Below are 13,086 nucleotides of genomic sequence, written 5' to 3'. Positions count from 1 at the left end.
TTCTAAAGATGTCAATAGTTGTTATGACATTTCAGTCCTTGATGTCAATATTGATTGGCTTCTAGATTCCAACAACTTTTATGTAATTCGTGTTGATTTGGCTTCTAGATTCCAATAATAGCTGAAATCAACTATTGACATCTTTAGAAGAAGCAATCAATATTGATCAACATTGATCAAGGACTGAACCCAAGTCGTGAATCTGAAGGTAGAATGTCCAGAATGCAAGACTACAATCTAATTTAGGTATCTTCTAGCTAAAATACAAAATATTTGCAAGTGATTACAGTAATGCCTAGCCTAGCTGTTTTGCACATCTAGAAAATGACTATGCAACAAGATACAAATCAGACCAGCCACATGGACAAGAAATACAGGCAGAGTGCAGGGTACAACCACATGCATGCATTGACACGCAAACTCCACTCTGTAGTGCACTGACCAGAAGAGAGTTTTTGTCAGTCCGCATTTTTTCATGCACGATGATCAGAATTCAGAAGTAACAACAGACAGTGACAGACGCACGTTGCATGAACAATCATGCACTGGGCAAGGGCTGGTACATGCTCAAGCAGAAGGCATATGCAAAGTAACACGCTGCCATGAAGGCATCCCATGTTCCCCAAATTGTATTGCACATGGAAATCAGTGGACTGACGGTAACATAAACCAAGGCATGCATATGCACAGAAGTCAGAGTATACAGAAATTCTTATTCACTAACAAGAGAGAGTTTGTATCCAAAAAGGAAAGAGCAAAATTATATTCATTGACAAGGGCATAAGTCTGCTTAAGAAAAATAAAACAAGTGCAAAAGTTCTCGAACCCAAATAGGCAAATGGCCAATAGAAGCCAATATAAAAATGGTTGTGCAAAAGAAAAAAAAAACTAGAGAATCCATAAATAGATTAACAGTGATGTAAAAAAAGGTAAACAAGTGATCTGGAAGTGCCCTTTAACATAACAGTAAAAAATTTTATTAGGACTAACAGTATCTGATAGTTAAGTATCCCATCTCTGTCACTCAGCCATATGGACTACATGCAGATGCCAAAAAGCACAAAATAGGTATACAAAATAAAATTTATTGGTTAGTACACATTTCTTGCTTTTTTGTCTAAAAGGAAAATAATTCCAAGACTTCAGTGTCAAAAAACATTTCCAGCTTTATTTGCTTCAACAATGCATAATGCTTAACACATCTTTGCAGTATCACAACCAAATCTAGCATTGTGAGTTCTAATTATGTTGGCGCCACCAAATATGCGTCATATGTGGTGGCAGAAACAGTGGTAGTATGCCTCCCAATGGGATTGACACAGTTACATTTTCCACAAAGAAATCTTTTCCTGGATGGTTCAACTTTCAAGTAACATGGCACCTATGTTACACGGATACTGGTACGGGTATCGAATACGATACGTATCGGATACGCGGATACGCACTTTCCCAAAAAATACTGATACGGGGATACGGCTAGGATAATTAATAATTATATATAAATATCACATAGATATTCAGCAAGTGAGATTTTACTCTTGAGTAACTTCCTCTATACTCAGATGTGCAATACTTGCATGTCCATATAACATTACCTCTATAACTAGCATTCTCTAAAAGCACAACTGATTCCACAAGGGGTTCTTCAGTTGCTGCTCATCTAGTTCTACAGTTCTATTGCAGCAAGTTCATCATTTTGTATCATCTCTTACTACCAAAACAGTATTTGGGTGGGCTGATTACTGCTTTGGGCTGTATCCCATCTGGCCCAAAAGTATCGGATACGCGTATCCAAGCAAATATGTATCCGTTTTTTCAGGATACGGCTAGAAACGTATCCGAGATGTATCCGGGGCGTATCCATATCCGATACGTATCGGATACGGATACGCCACCTCCTAGGAGTATCCGCGTAACAGAGCATAGCACACGTGAAGACCAATCCTTCTTTGGCAAATCTCTCTTCTGATGGATGATAACAGAACAAAACTGGAGCTTTTGTGTCAGAATTCTTTGAAAATCAATCCTAGGTCAACAATCATTCTCCATGAAGTTATCCCTGCCAGTCACTTTTAAGGAACAACAAGGTTAAGACACCAACAGGTACATCATCATCAACTATTTATACTCCTTGATTCATAGTTCTCCTGTGCTATGTTACACGGATACTGGTATGGGTATCGGATACGATACGTATCGGATACGCGGATACGCACTTTCCCAAAAAACACTGATACGGGGATACGGCTAGGATAATTAATAATTATATATAAATATCACATAGATATTCAGCAAGTGAGATTTTACTCTTGAGTAACTTCCCCTATACTCAGATGTGCAATACTTGCATGTCCATATAACATTACTTCTATAACTAGCATTCTCTAAAAGCACAACTGATTCCACAAGGGGTTCTTCAGTTGCTGCTCATTGAAAGTGATCGGGTGCTCTAGCCTAAGAGGGGGAGGGGGTGAATTAGACACTAATAAAAACTTAGACCTATGGCTCCAACTAGTTTGCACAAAACTTAAACTAAAACATGCTATCTAGATGTGCAACTAGGTTGTTCTATTGTGAAACCCCTATCCCAAAAGAGTTTAGCAACCTATAGCCTTTCCTATCAAGAAACTATTCTATGAAAGTAAAGGCACACAAATTGCTAGTATGGAATGCGGAAGCTTAATGAGCGGGATAGGAGATAGCAAACTCTTGACGCGGGTGTTTATCCCGTGGTTCGGTTAGCCACAAAGGCACACCTACATCCACGTTGTTGTAGCACTCACTAAGAGTATTGCTACTCGGCCACCAAATCTCTTCCGTGAACACAATCACGGTCACCTTGCCCCCGGGTTCCACTAAGGAGCTTCTCCACAAAGGATGGGGGTCTCCACGTCCCCCGCACAAAGATATCGTCGCCGCTCCACACCAAGTCGGAGGGTCGATGACGTTGCGCTTGTAGAATACCTATTCAGATTGAGCATAAGAGACACCAACAAGCATTTTTGGCGCCGTTGCCGGGGAAGTAATTGGCTAAAGTTATCGTATAATTGAGTGGAAAACCTTATTGTTCTATCACCGCTAGTTTTAGCGGGCTTACCATTGCTCTCTCTCTCTCTCTCTCTCGTTTATTCAATGCAGAGCAGTGCATGACCGGTTTTGATCTACCATCCAACTTCGATCCGAATCCTCAGAGAATTGGGCGAATTGTGAGACGCCGCATCGTCCCACCCTAGAAGAAACCCACTTGGAATTCTCGTTTGTCAGTCTCAGAACCACCCATGGCCAAGACTCTCAGGCAGTACTCGGCCCCGTCCAGCAGCCACATCCCTACTAAACTGAACAATGACCAAGGCAATGATGGCTTTGAGCGAAAGTCGGGACTGGTGAACATGGTTCAAGCGAGTCCATTCTGTGGCAAGACATCAGAGGATGCCAACACTCACCTTCAAAACTTCTTGGAAGTGAGCAGTACCATCAACCCCAGAGGTACCACCATGGATAATGTTCGTCTTCGACTGTTCCCGTTCTCCTTGCTAGGCAAGGCGAAGACGTGGTTTTACACCAACAAAGCAGACTTCACCACATGGAAAGTGTTGGCGCTCCTTAAGTTACCATTTTATTATACAATTAGGAGAGGTTTTGGTAAATTCTTCGGGATGATTCATGTACTAACCCGCCACTTGGCACCCGAACTTGACCGTTTTCGATTTTGTCCTGGATTTTGGAGCATGTTGTGTTTTGGCAGGAAATTGGACATTTTCGGAGATGTTTTGATGCATGGTCACAATTGGGCTAAGATGAGGAATAAGAAGAAGAGGCCGCACGCGAAAGATGGGACCGAAAGGGGGCCAGAAAGGGCCCAGGCCGGCCGGCCTAGCCCATTTCGGGGCCCAATCGGCCTCAATTTTCTTCAGCGCGAAGTATGCGTCAACCCTAATCTGTGTTTTACCAAAACCGCCGACCAGAACCGCCTATATATACCCCGAAGCCGCCGTCAAAAAGAGGATCGCAGAGAGAGCAAAAAGAGAGCATCCAGAGACGAGTTTCAGAGATCCATTCGAGTTAGACACAAGAGAAAGGCGACACCGGAGGCCTCATCGTCCCTCGGCGCCGCTGCAAGTTGGAGGACAGCAAGGGATCCATCCCTTGCCGGAGATTTCGTCACCATGATCGACTACGCTTCGCTTAGCTTCATGGGGTAAAGTCCTCGTTTGTTCATGGGGTTGTACGGAGATCTTGAGTTGTAATTGCCAAATGCTTTATGAGACTGATCTATCACGATCCTTGTTGATGATGCTTTGATGCCTAATAGTTCGCGACTTGGCTTTGGGTTTGCTTTGCTCTTGCATGGTTTACTTAGATTACATCAACTATCGTGTTCTTGTTGATTCGTTACCGATTATACTCTTGTAGTGACAGTATGCGGGAGGGAAATGTTTTGATCTTGGAATACACCTTTGGTAGATTAGATCCGTTCTTCGTTGCTTGGTGATTACATCTCTAGTGATCCTAGACCCTATGGACAAATGCTCTTCATATCTTGTGGACAAACCTATCATTGCTCACTAGTCTAGATTGGATTAGATTGGTTAGATTAGATCTATTTCACACTCAATCACTCAATATAGATCTTTTACCCACATCATTAGTGCTTAGTTAAGCATAGTAATACACTTGTTCCGTGGATTGATAAACCTTGGGGGAATACTCTAAGGGAAAAGCTACACGATCCGTGCGCTTGCGGTACATAAATTGGCGCTTTAAGGAGCGTCAACAAGCTTTTCTGGCGCCGTTGCCGGGGAACAAGCGATTTTGCTACGTTTAACTTTGTATTAATTTTGTTGGTTACTAACACCTAACCTTTTCCCTAGAAATTTTTTGTTTTCTTGTTTTTGTTTTGATTGTCTAGATGGCCCATCTCATTCAACACGTGGAGGAAGGAGAAAAATCATTAAGGGATTATGCAAGCCCGCGATCGGAGGACTTCGACATGCAAAAATCAGATTCGGTGTTGCGAGCCACCGAGTACGAGATCAAGCCTCAAATCATCAAGATGGCGGCGGCAAACCCCTTTAGAGGAGATGAGACGGACAACCCATATAGACATATCAAGTGGTTCACAATACTATGCAACACGGTACAACAAGACGGAGTTCCGCTAGATTGGTTTAGATGGAATCTTTTCCCATACTCACTTGCGGAAGAAGCGAGAAGATGGTTTGCACTTGCATCCTTCGAGGTAAAAGGAAATTGGGATGACTAGATGAAGAAATTTTGCGAGCGGTTCTTTCCGTTAAGCAAGGTTAAACATATTCGGAAGCAAGTGATCAAGTTCGCGCAAGGAGAAAAAGAAGGGATAGATCAAGTATGGGATAGATTCAATGGATTGATTGAACAAGGACCGAAGCTCGGATTTTCCGGTGAAGTACTCTTGCATACCTTTTATTTTTCCCTAACCCCTGAGTGCATGCAGTTTGTTCAAATGTGTGCAGGAGGAGATCTCATGGAGAAAACACTCACGGAAGCCGCCCAACTCCTACAAAAAATAAGCAAGAGAAAACAACGATGTTCGGCAAGCTCCGAGGAAGAATCTCAAGTGCGGGTACTTGCTGGAATTTTCAGAAAAGAGGCATCGGAAGTGAGGGAAGAACAACCGAAGCATGGGAAAGTCATAGAGACAAACCACGATGAAGAAGCATCGATCCGGGGTGCAACAAAAGACGACCCGGAAAAGAAAGGAAGAACCTTGGGCACCGCCAAATCGCTAAGGGAATTCGAGCAAATGGATTGGATACGAATTGACTTCGGAAGATTATTCGACAAAGCAAGACCGCATCCAAATCAGCGAGGAATGGCGAAGGTGATAGCGGAAGACTTCCCGCCGGATAATCACACGGGATATACATTTGGCAAAGAATCGGCCGGTGATATTATTCGGAAACTTTTTGAAGAAAAAGAGGAAGAGATTGACTTGGACGAAGTGCTGGAGGTCAAAAGGATCATGGGAGTAAAATCGGAATCATCACCCTACACACACATAGCCCAAGTATATGCGATTGGAAGCAATCAAGGCGAAGGTAATCCATCACCCACACCTCGTATTGATTGCAAGATAGACGGAATAAAATGTTACAATGTTTTATGTGACGTTGGCGCCCATGTTAGTGTGATGAGTTCCAAGGTTTATGTTGAGCTTTTTAACAAAACACCGAACCAAGAAGCTACAATCATTAAATTGATCATGGGAGATGGTAGATTAATCAAACCTCTAGGAGTGCTTAGAAAATCTAAATGTTGCCATAGCGGGTAAAGAAATTCCTACCGACTTTTGTGTGATTAATGCTAGTGATGATGAACATGAAAGCATAATTCTTGGAAAACCCTTTCTCAAATTAGTAAATGCTATTCTAGATGTTGGAAAAGGGATTGTCACTTTTGATCTAGATGGAGAGAAGCACACTTTCAAATTTCATTCAAAACCGTCTCGTGCTTTACCTCTACCTCTTGATAACGAAGAGGTAGAGAGCATTCGTTCCATTGATTCTTTCAGGGATCCTCTCCAACGCGCTTTGGAGAATGGAGACGCTCAAGATGATCAAGACGGAGAACTAGTGGAAACAATGGAAGAGTTGAAGCCGCAACACGGGAATTTGGAGGAAGAAAAATTTGAAGACATTGGAGAGTTAGATCAAAAAGAGGATGGTGCGCCCGATGTTGAGATGAAGCCACTCCCCAAGTGATTGAAATATGAATTTTTGGGAGATGACAAGACTTTTCCGGTGATTATTAGCGATGAATTGAGCCGGGAAGAGACGGAGAAGTTGCTGAATTTATTGAAGAAGCACAAAAATGTGATCAGCTACTCGATTAACGACTTGAAAGGTATTAGCCCCGCTTTTTGCACACATCGTATACAACTCGAGAAGCAATACAAGCCGGTCGTAGAGCATCAAAGAAGGTTGAGCCAGGCTATGCGTGATGTGGTGAAGAAGGATGCTATCAAATTGTTGAATGCTGGAATAATATACCCCGTGCCACATAGTGAATGGGTAAGCCCCGTTCATTGTGTCCCAAAGAAAGGAGGACTCACGGTTGTGAATAATGAGAAGGAGCAATTGATACCGCAAAGAACCATCATGGGATGGAGGATGTGCATCGATTATAGAAAATTGAATAAGGCAACGAGGAAGGATCATTTTCCACTACCATTCATTGACGAGATGCTAGAAAGGTTGGCAAAGCATTCACACTTTTATTACCTTGATGGATACTCGGGATTCTTCCAAATACCTATTCATCCGGATGATCAACATAAGACCACATTTACTTGCCCGTATGGAACTTTTGCATATTGGAGGATGCCTTTTGGATTGTGCAATGCGCCCGCTTCTTTTCAAAGGTGCATGATGGCTATATTTTCAGATTTCATAAAAGAGATTATGGAGGTATTCATGGATGATTTCTCGGTGCATGGTACTAGCTTTGATAATTGCTTGGCAAATTTGGAGAAAGTTCTTAAAAGATGTGGAGAGGTTGATCTTGTGCTCAATTGGGAGAAGTGTCATTTCATGGTGAAAGAAGGAATTGTTCTCGGTCATGTTATCTCCGAGAGAGGGATAGAGGTGGACAAAGCAAAGATAGAAACCGTGGAGAAATTGCCACCACCTACGGATATCAAATCTTTGAGGAGCTTCCTCGGTCATGCCGGATTCTATAGAAGGTTCATAAAGGATTTTTCAAAAATCACCAAGCCATTGACACAACTTCTCCAAAAAGATGTGGAATACACCTTCGATAGTGATTGTCTTCACGCCTTTCGAACACTCAAGCAATCTCTCATAAGTGCTCCTATCATGCAACCTCCGGATTGGAATCTACCTTTTGATATCATGTGTGATACAAGCGACTACGCCGTAGGAGCCGTTCTTGGACAAAGGAAAGAGGGGAAGGTAAATGCTATCTACTACGCAAGCAAGACTCTCAATGAAGCCCAAGTTAATTATGCAACAACGGAGAAAGAATTGCTTGCCGTGGTATTCGCCTTCGAAAAATTCAGATCATACATAGTAAATTCAAAGGTGATAGTTTATACCGACCATGCGGCAATCAAGTATCTCTTGTCCAAGAAAGATGCTAAGCCATGCTTGATTCGATGGATCCTATTGCTACAAGAATTCGATGTGGAGATAAGGGACAAGAAAGGGGCAGAAAATGTTGTGGCCGACCATCTATCAAGGATGAACCATGGAGATGATGGAAAAGAACCTATCGAGGATCAAATGAGAGATGATCACCTATATAGAATTCTCAACAAAGATAGCTGGATGAATGAAATAATAAGGGCAATAAAAGGGATGCCCTTAGATCACTTGGACAAGAATGCAAAGAAAAGAGTGATCGCGGAAAGAAGAAAATACTATTGGGATCCACCATACTTATATAGATATGGAGAAGATGGAGTCCTAAGAAGATGCATACCGAAGGAGGAACGTGAAGTTCTAAGAAAGTGTCACTCGTCGGGATATGGAGGACATTATGGGCACTTTAGAACTCAAGCTAAGGTATGGGCTAGTGGATTCTATTGACCCGAGATGCATGAAGACGCGAAAAGATTTGTTTCGACTTGTCCGGAATGCCAAAGGACGGGGAATATCTCGCAAAGGAATGCCATGCCATTGAACTACAACTTGGAAATAGATCTATTTGATGTCTGGGGAATCGATTTCATGGGACCATTTGTGAACTCACATGGATTTGAGCATATATTGGTGATGGTGGACTATGTTTCAAAGTGGGTTGAAGATATGCCATGTCGGAAGGCATCAACAGAGGAGTCCATACACATGATTAAATCAGTTATCTTCCCTCGATATGGCGTCCCGAGAATCTTGATAAGCGACGGAGGAACACACTTCACGGGCAAAAGACTTTGGTAAATGCTTGAAGAAATTGGGAATCGAACATAGAGTGTCCATGGCTTATCACCCCCAAACAAACGGAAAAGCAGAAACTTCGAACAAGCAATTGAAGGATATCTTAAAGAAGACCGTGGTAAAAGGAGGAAAAGATTGGTCGAAGAGACTAGATGATGCACTATGGGCATATCGTATGGCACACAAAACACCGATTGGTATGACTCCTTATCAATTTGTTTATGAAAAAACATGTCACTTGCCGGTTGATCTAGAACATAAGGCGTATTGGGCGATGAAGGAGATGAACTTTGATGCGGAAGCCGCTAGAATTAAAAGGAGAATCCAAATAAGCAAATTGGAGGAGTTAAGATTGAAAGCGTACAATAGTGCATCAATTTACAAAGAAAGGATGAAGAGGTGGTACGACAAGTGATTACAAAACAAGGAATTCAAAGAAGGAGATAAGGTCCTACTCTATAATTCAAGATTCAAACTTTTTGGCAAAGGAAAATTACAAAGCAAATGGGATGAACCATACGTCGTACACTTGGTTCGGGTGACTTTTTGTCTTGTCGCTTCTCGCCTAGTTCATGGGCGCCACCGGTCGTGACTACGATGATGATTGGCCGGGGTGGGCCGAAGAGGAGAGAAGGGAGGAAGACGACCCCTCCGAAGGTGACAGCGGCAAGAAGAAGAAGAAGAAGGACGACGACGAGCCCGAGGACGACAGCCCCAACCGCAGCGGGCATCACTTCGGGTGCTGTTTCAAGTGGCGCAATGAAATCGCGGATCTCCGAGCCACCATCGAATCGTGGCAATGGATCGAAGGATGGACGACATCGAGAGCTTGGTTGAGAGAGACTACAACTTCCTTGTCCGCAACATAAGGAAGTTATTCGGGATGGTCGGAGATCTACAAAAGCAAGGAGTAGGGCGCCCTAGATGCAATTGCCCTAGGTGCCGTTGAGAACGCCGACGAGCGTCACACCCGTCTTTTATATCATTGCGATGAGGACACTGCATAATCTAAGCATGGTGGGGAAGGTGTGACGACTCGTAGATTGAATTTTGTTAGTCTTTGTTTACTCGAAAGTTCGTCGAGTGTGTGTCTTTAATTCCGCATGTGTGAGAGTCATAATTTAGCGTTGTGTGCTTTATTTTTCGCTTGTGTGAGAGTGACTCTTAAATTAGTGTTGAGTCATGAAAACAAAATAAAAAGAGTCTTTGTTTTTTGTTGGATCGTGCAATTTTATTTATGCATTCAGTTTTACTTTATTTTCTTTAAAGCAATTGTTCACGAGCATTGTCATGAAAATTAATTCGTATTTGTGGAGCTTAGTAAATTATTCGTCCATGTTAACACCCACACTTGAGCTTTGATCTAGCGCTTGGTTTTGATTACGCTTGTGAGTAAGGCATGATTTGGAGGACTTTAATTTCATAAAAATAATAAAACCCCTACAAACATAAGGTTGATCAAGTTCTTGGCAAGATGAGAGTAAAAATCCTATCATCCACAAGCTATATTCGTTCCACCATAAGCATTGGATGTACATTGAGTTGAGTTAGGATTTCTTTCTCTTGGGAGTTTTAATTTTGAGCAATGATCATGTCCGTATTTTTCATCTCTGAATTGCTAGCCACGTCAATATTTGGTAATGAGAATTCCTCATTGGAACAACTCATGAAATCTACCGGATTCCAAAACCCGAACCTGAGATTATCTTGTTTATTATCCTCCTCCTTGACCACAACCCAATTATGAGGACTGGTGAACATGGCCAAGACTCTCAGGCAGTACTCGGCCCCGTCCAGCAGCCACACCCCTACTAGACTGAACAATAACCAAGGCAATGATGGCTTTGAGCGAAAGTCGGGACTGGTGAACATGGTTCAAGCGAGTCCATTCTGTGGCAAGACATCAGAGGATGCCAACACTCACCTTCAAAACTTCTTGGAAGTGAGCAGTACCATCAACCCCAGAGGTACCACCATGGATAATGTTCGTCTTCGACTGTTCCAGTTCTCCTTGCTAGGCAAGGCGAAGACGTGGTTTTACACCAACAAAGCAGACTTCACCACATGGAAAGTGTTGGCGCTCCTTAAGTACCCATTTTATTATACAATTAGGAGAGGTTTTGGTAAATTCTTCGGGATGATTCATGTACTAACCCGCCACTTGGCACCCGAACTTGACCGTTTTCGATTTTGTCCTGGATTTTGGAGCAAGTTGTGTTTTGGCAGGAAATTGGACATTTTCGGAGATGTTTTGACGCATGGTCACAATTGGGCTAAGATGAGGAATAAGAAGAAGAGGCCGCACGCGAAAGATGGGACCGAAAGGGGGCCAGAAAGGGCCCAGGCCGGCCGGCCTAGCCCATTTCGGGGCCCAATCGGCCTCAATTTTCTTCAGCGCGAAGTATGCGTCAACCCTAATCTGTGTTTTACCAAAACCGCCGACCAGAACCGCCTATATATACCCCGAAGCCGCCATCAAAAAGAGGATCGCAGAGAGAGCAAAAAGAGAGCATCCAGAGACGAGTTTCAGAGATCCATTCGAGTTAGACACAAGAGAAAGGCGACACCGGAGGCCTCATTGTCCCTCGGCGCCGCTGCAAGTTGGAGGACAGCAAGGGATCCATCCCTTGCCGGAGATTTCGTCACCATGATCGACTACGCTTCGCTTAGCTTCATGGGGTAAAGTCCTCGTTTGTTCATGGGGTTGTAAGGAGATCTTGAGTTATAATTGCCGAATCCTTTATGAGACTGATCTATCACGATCCTTGTTGATGATGCTTTGATGCCTAATAGTTCGCGACTTGGCTTTGGGTTTGCTTTGCTCTTGCATGGTTTACTTAGATTACATCAACTATCATGTTCTTGTTGATTCGTTACCGATTATCCTCGTGTAGTGACAGTATGCGGGAGGGAAAGATTTTGATCTTGGAACACACCTTTGGTAGATTAGATCCGTTCTTCGTTGCTTGGCGATTACATCTCTAGTGATCCTAGACCCTATGGACAAATGCACTTCATATCTTGTGCACAAACCTATCATTGCTCACTAGTCTAGATTGGATTAGATTGGTCAGATTAGATCTATTTCACACTCAATCACTCAATATAGATCTTTTACCAACATCATTAGTGCTTAGTTAAGCATAGTAATACACTTGTTACGTGGATTGATAAATCTTGAGGGAATACTCTAAGGGAAAAGCTACACGATCCGTGCGCTTGCGATACGTAAATTGGCGCTCTAAGGAGCGTCAACAGAAAGCTTGCTCCAATGCATTCCTGACGAAATATTTCCCAGTGGGCAAAACCAATGCCCTCCGAGGTAAGATCTCTGAATTTCAACAGCTCCCAGATGAAGCCATTCCAGAAGCTTGGGAGAAATTCCAGGAGTACATCGCAGCATACCGCCACCACGGCATGGAGGAATGGCTGATTATTCAGAGTTTCTTCAATGGCCTGAACACACCAACTCAAAACCACATCGATGCAGCATCAGGTGGTTCCTTCCTTTCGCTCAGCGTCGCTGCAGCAAAAGCGCTGGTAGAGAAGATTGCTTCCAACCAAAGTTGGAAAGGTGAAAGGCAGCAACAACCCCGCAAGGGAATTCATCATATCGACAGCATCGATATGCTTGCCGCCAAGATGGACCTTCTCATGAAGAGACTAGAGTCTCCGCACCAGGAGGCTAACCAAGTTATGGATTCTCGCATGACATGCGAGATCTATGAAGAAACTGGACACATGGGCAACTCTTGCCCAATCACTCAGGAGGAAGCTCACTTCGTTGGAGCGAACAACTCCAACAGCTCTGGCTTCCGTCCTCAGCAGGGTTGGAATTCCAAACCCAACCTCCCCTTCAGTTAGCAGCAAGGTATGAATTTTAATAACAATTTTCAGCCCACTTTAAAGGACCTAGTTTATGGCCAGAAATAAATTAATGACAACTTTAGTAAGAAATTCCTTGCTAATGATAAAATTTTGGAATCTTTGGCCGGACAACTAGAGGGCTTAAATTCAGTCATTAAAAATTAGTTGAGCTTCAATAAAATGATAGAGACTCAGGTTGCTCTGCTAGCCTCATCTTGTCCTAACAATAACTCGGGAAAACTTCCTGGGCAATCGGAAGTTCCTCCCAAGGAAAGTGTTAGTGCGG

General features: G+C 43.1%; 1 non-coding gene across 1 annotated transcript; it reads right to left on the bottom strand.

Annotated features, from left to right (window-relative positions):
- Window positions 1-12,245: 12,245 nt before the first annotated feature.
- On the bottom strand, window positions 12,246-12,352 carry LOC120693590. The gene has a single exon (XR_005683051.1). It is a non-coding gene; the product is annotated as a small nucleolar RNA R71 (small nucleolar RNA).
- Between the last annotated feature and the right edge of the window lie 734 nt (window positions 12,353-13,086).

The sequence above is a fragment of the Panicum virgatum genome, chromosome 9N, assembly GCF_016808335.1.
Source record: "Panicum virgatum strain AP13 chromosome 9N, P.virgatum_v5, whole genome shotgun sequence".
In the NCBI taxonomy this organism is placed as follows: domain Eukaryota; kingdom Viridiplantae; phylum Streptophyta; class Magnoliopsida; order Poales; family Poaceae; genus Panicum; species Panicum virgatum.
Note: the sequence above shows the minus strand (reverse complement) of the source record. Positions and strands in the feature narration are given on the sequence as shown.